Here is a 6,000-nt window from a genome sequence, read left to right as displayed (position 1 = left end):
GTAATGCATTTGGTTGTATATATATATATATATATATATATATATATATGTGGTGTCCCGGTACCGGACTGCATCCGTTACCTCGTGGTGAGGTCCCCAAAGTCAGAGTCCCTAGGTATTGGTGGGGTCATCATCAATAGTTAGCCCCTTGTAACCCCTTTAATAGTTAAAATTATTCAAATTCAATGTGTAAATATGTAAATAAAGTGTACTTACCTTGTTGTGGCGTCCGAGGACCTGCGGGTCACGTGATGCGTTCCAAAAACTCTATGGTTTTCTGGTTCAAGGACCTTTGGAGGAAGTCAGGTGATCGCCCACCATGCATTGTAACAGTGAGTGACAGCTGACACGGACCAATCCAAAACGGCCCTGCCCCTGCCCATATAACGGAGCGGCGGCCATTAATCTCTTTCCTCGTGGGCTGCTGATGGAGGAGGATCTGCGCAGCTGTCATCAGCAGTGACTAGGCCCAAGCCTTGCCGCAACGGCCATCTTTACAAAACTGTGAGTTATCTCAATCCCTGTTAACTCCGCAAGATCACCGGACCTAAATAGACCCCTAAATCCGGACAGATCTCTGCACCAATCCTAATTCTTATAGTCCTTTGGATAAGTCAATGGTCCTCAGCATCTGTCAATCACTGCCATGCTGTATAGAGTATAGAGTATTAACCCTGTGGGGTAAGGTGTTATTAACCCCTGATTAGTTGTGACGCCAGGATGTGGTTGTTTTCTGTATAAGGCCCTGCCGACAACCAACCCAGAGACAGCAGGCAATAAATGAATGTCCACAGCAGGAATTGTGCGATAACTGGAACTTTTACTTTAACTTCTTATGAAACAGTCTTTACAGTTATGCAGTTTCTCTAGAGGCAACCAGGATGCAGGATACCTCACAGGCTTGCTGGGACTTGTAGTATTGAGATTTATGCAGGTCACTGTCTACTAATTGTATACTTGAGTTGAGTAGCAGTCACTAGAATTGTAGATAGAGCTTGATAACTCACGTTTTGAAGTGGCTGCAGGTTCTTTAGGCTTTGGCCTAGATGAGATGAATTTAGATAGTACAGGTATTGTGCTTTCTTATGAATCCAGGAATCAAGAGAGTGAATTTAGAGACTACAGCCACTTATATACTAAGGAGGCTGGACTAAAGCCCATTGGTTGCAAAGCCTGTAGGTCCTGTACCCAGGGAACTCTGGGTACATCACATGACAGTAGATCACATGACCCAGGAAGGTCCTATACATTTGTACAACTTTATATACAAAGAACAATATGCATAATACAATTACAACATTTATAGAAGGTGAGCAAGGGGTGAGCCCTGCAGGAGAGCCCTATGGGCTTCAGGGACTCTTCCTGAGGGGACCTAGAGATGGCACAGGACCATGTCCTGTACCAGGACACCACAAGCCCCCTTACTTAACAAAAGTCGTCCCCGACGTATGTCCCCTTAGGGAGAGGCACGGAATGGCCAGATGGCCGGATTCAGTCCTGAAGCATTAATCCAAATGTCCCAGTACAGGGTGATGATAACAAAAATAATGAAAGAAATATATAAAGTCTCTGTGCATCTAAGTAATGTCCATACATGCTCTGGAATTTATTCACGAACAGGATGGGATAAATAATTTTTTTTGTTTTTGTTTTGTTTTTTTAAACTTACTAAATAATACTAACAATAACACCAATAACATGACAATTGTGTTATATTACATTTTCATACCCTTGGTATCTCCATTCTACTGTACTTTAGTTTATTAGATTATGCACCTCTAATGACTATGCATGAGATATAATTAGTTAGATCCTAGCTATAACATCCGTCTATAGCTGAAAACTTTAGCAACACATCACATTTGATATTTGATTTATGTCTGACATTTGATATTTGACTGACATGTAGATATTTGACTATGAATATAGAATATTTTTGACTGACACTTGACATAAAGTATATATAATGACTGCAATGCACCTACATACTGAAATTAATCTCACTGTTACCTTTTATTGACATATATTTGATATAATACCACATACTATTTCCCTTGTTATACACTGGTTGCGGATTGGGTTGCCTGAGGCTTTCTGCCCAATGCCTTAGCTACTAGGGTCTATCGGTACCACACTTACCCCTAGAACTATGGATCTAGATAACAATTTCAATTACTGTTACCTTTTTGAATACGTGTATTTTTTAGTTAGCTATAGGAATACCTTCTGACCACAAAAGCATCCTGAACACGTAAAGACAAAAGAACACATTAGCACACGACATTTTGTGCATAACAGTGGTATGGACTGATATAGAACATGTTACAGTCCCTAAGACTCATTTTTTTTCTGTGAGATAGGTATTTGGAGTTTTAGTGAGTTATGTGTACTATTTGGCATTTTATTGTTACTCCAGGAGGAGCTGGGAGAGCACCTTTAAGAAAACACTATAACACCTGTAAGATATATATCAATTTTTTTTCCTGCTTCCCGTACAGGAATTATGTACTTCTGTACAGGAATTTTATACTTATGTACAGTAAACCATTTACATCAGCAACACAACACTTGAGATATTCAGGTTACATTTACCTGCTGTTTGAGTGCAAAATTTTGTGCACAAAAATATATTACTATTATAACATTTACATTAACGGTCATGTAAGGCTCTACAGTCCACCTACATTATGGAGTCCTACTTGATCAATGGGGAGGGTGCAGCTGTGCTCGGGGAGAAGATGGCTGGAAAAGTGGAGAAGTGATTAAACTATGGACTGGGGGAGGGAACCTATAACATAGAGGGGGAAGACATTGTAGATAGAGAGGGGGGACTTATTAATGTTCTTGGGGGTGGAGCGGAAGGGGGGGGGGGGTTAGAATAGTTAATAGGGATAGGCTTCATAGGAAGAAACAATATACACCATTGAATTGCATGATGACTAATGCCAGAAGTGTGACCAATAAAACTGATGAACTGGAGTGGTAGATGTCTGAGGAGAATTATGACATAGTGGGTATAACAGAGACTTGGTTGGATGATAGCTGTGACTGGGCGGTCAAACATACAGGGTTATAGTCTAATCCAACAAAACAGAAAGGGGGAGGAGTTTCTATGTGAAATCAAGTCTGAAGGCCGCACTGCGGGAGGGAAACGATAATGTGGAGTCATTATGGGTAGAAATATATGGAGATAAAAAAAAATTCTGATAGGGGTTTATTATAAGCCACCAAACATAATGGAAGAGGCAGAAGATCAATTACTGAGGCAAATATACAAGTCAGCAAATCAGAATGATGTGATAATAATGGGGGACTTTAACTATCCTGATATAAACTGGGAGACTGAGACCTTTGAATCTCATAAAGGAAACAGGTGTCTGACTGTAACTAAAGACAATTGTGGTCAGGACTTTGAACCGTGCATGGGCTTACCTGTTATCTCCTGCCAAGGCCACCTGCAAGAAACTAGATTTACCAAGACCTAACACAAAACTCTACTTATAACATAGAACAGCGGTTGAGGTGTGCCTGAAAACCGCGTCGAGGGTCCGCCTATAGAGGGCAAAAATACACCACCAGTTAGGGTAATTAAGTATCATTTATTTATAATGCCAAAAATTGAAATGCCTCTGCCATTTCCCTTGAGGGATCTGGGACATAAGTGGTATATGCATCAGAACGCCACCTCCCCAACTTCTGGATGACATGTACAGGCACCTTGTGCCTGGAGGCCGCCGATGCTGCTCCTATGCGGAATGAGTGACCTGAGAACTCTCTGGGGTTGTGTCCTAAATTGCCAAGCAGCGTGCGGACATGCGATGTGAAAAGAGAAGTGGTAAGAGCACCCCCACCGAAAGGCAACAGTGGCGACTCCGGAGGCTTATCATGGAGGAACTCAACCAGTTGTGCCAACACCGCCACCGGGCACCAGTTGTTGCCTGAAGGAAAATACTTAACCACCGCCCCCCACCTACAAGTTTTTGTGACAGACAGTGAAACTTCGAACCAAGAACCCTGCCACCTTAAATGAGCCTTCTGTGGATGTGTCGCTCCCCGCCTGACACATGAAAATTCACCCGGCCGGAGGAAGCCATAGAAGGCTAGATAAATGGCAGATTTGATTATCAGACTGCGCTCGAAGCCAAACGGGTTATTGGCTAATGCGTCAGACATGGCTCGGAACAGCTCGCCGCTGATCGGTTTCCTGAGAGGTGGCGCTGTGGCGCTACGAGCCACCACCCCTCTGAGCGCAGCCTTGACAGCCTGAGATGATAGGATAGATAGCCTGTCTGGGTGGGATAACGAAATGAAATGCTGAATGCCCGAAAGGTAAGATTTAATAGTGCTATGAGACAGGTGCAGAGAAGAGTGGCAGAAACCGATGAAAGATAGAATGATAGTGGTGTCGTAAGAAAAGGGGATGCTATGTTGCGACAGATATGACCTGAAGGTGTCGTGTGCTGCATGATAGGCCTTTCTGGTATTGGGGGCTAAGGCGTCCGACATTAACTCCCGGGCCACCTGTGTGTAATAATTCAGTCCAAGATTAATTGTGCCAGGCAAGGGGGTTGTGTTCCTACTGAAATTAGCCCTGGACAGAGCATCTGCGGACGTGTTGTCTACCCCCGGTATGTGTCTGGCTACAAAATTGAAGTTGTGTTGTAAGGACACCCAGACTAGTCTGCGCATGAATGACATGACAGTAGCATGCCTGGAACTGCCCTTGTTGACTATGGCAACTGTCGCCTGATTGTCACACTGAAACTCCACCGTCTGCCCTGACCACTTGTCGCCCCATGTCACTGCAGCTGCTACAATGGGGAAAACCTCAAAAAGTGCCGAAGTGCTGCTGAAGCCTGCCAGAGCCAATACCTGCTTGGACCATTGGCCCGCCATCCACCTGCCGCCCCACACTGCACCATAACCGGTGGAAGATGACGCATCGGTGCAGATCTTGGGGGACAACTCGGAGGCTGGCGGGACAAACATAGCCGTCCCATTCCATTGTGCCATGAACCTATCCCACATGTTCAGGTCAGCCAGGGCTTGGCAATCTAACCAAACCCTACTGTGTTGATGAGGGACACCATGCAGCAAAGACAATATACTGGATACGAACGCTCTGCCCTGCGGAATTGCTCGCATAGCAAATGCCAGCATTCCCAGCAAGCTCTGCAACTCGCCCTTGGTCGTGACCTGGGAGATCGTGTACTTGTGGATAGTGTCTCTGATACGGTTGAGTTTGTCAGTGGGCAAGCTGACTTGCATTGCGACTGAATCTAGGATTACTCCCAGAAAGGTGAGACACTTAGTTGGACCGACCGTTTTCTTGGGAGACACTGGTACCCCAATATCAGTGAACAGTTTCAGCAATCTGACCAACTGGTCCGGCTCTTCCCTCGGGCGACTGAGCAGAAGAAAGTCATCCAAATAATGGATGACCTGGCTGCATCCAGAGACATTAACCAGCAGCCAGTTCAATGCCTGGGCCAGTTGGTCAAACAGCCACGGGCTGCTCTTGCATCCGAAAGTCAACTTGGAAGCAAAATAATATGCCCCCTGCCATTTGAGCCCAAACCATTGCCACTGGTCCCTGTGCAATGACAGCAACTTGAAGGCGTCAGTGATATCCGCCTTCGCCATCCAAGTCCCTGGGCCGAGCGCCAAAATGACCTGAATAGCCTGGTCTATGGAAGAATAATGCATGCTAAACTCCTCGGATGGAATGAGAGAGTTGATACTGGGGACAAGTGACCCATGAGGAGCCGACAAGTCAAATATCAGTCTCTTTTTCCCATTGAACTTGCCTGTTACCACCCCTACCGGACTGACCCTCCAAGACCTGAATGGAGAAACTAACAAGGGGCCAATCATATAACCTTTCATTAGCTCAGCATTTATTAATTCAGTGACAACAGCGGGATCGTTTACGGCAGACAGCAGATTGTCGCATTCAAATGTGGCCTGCGGCAGTGTGAGCATGCCGGCATGGAAGCCTCT

Source organism: Hyla sarda, chromosome 3, assembly GCF_029499605.1.
Source record: "Hyla sarda isolate aHylSar1 chromosome 3, aHylSar1.hap1, whole genome shotgun sequence".
NCBI classification, from domain to species: domain Eukaryota; kingdom Metazoa; phylum Chordata; class Amphibia; order Anura; family Hylidae; genus Hyla; species Hyla sarda.
Note: the sequence above shows the minus strand (reverse complement) of the source record.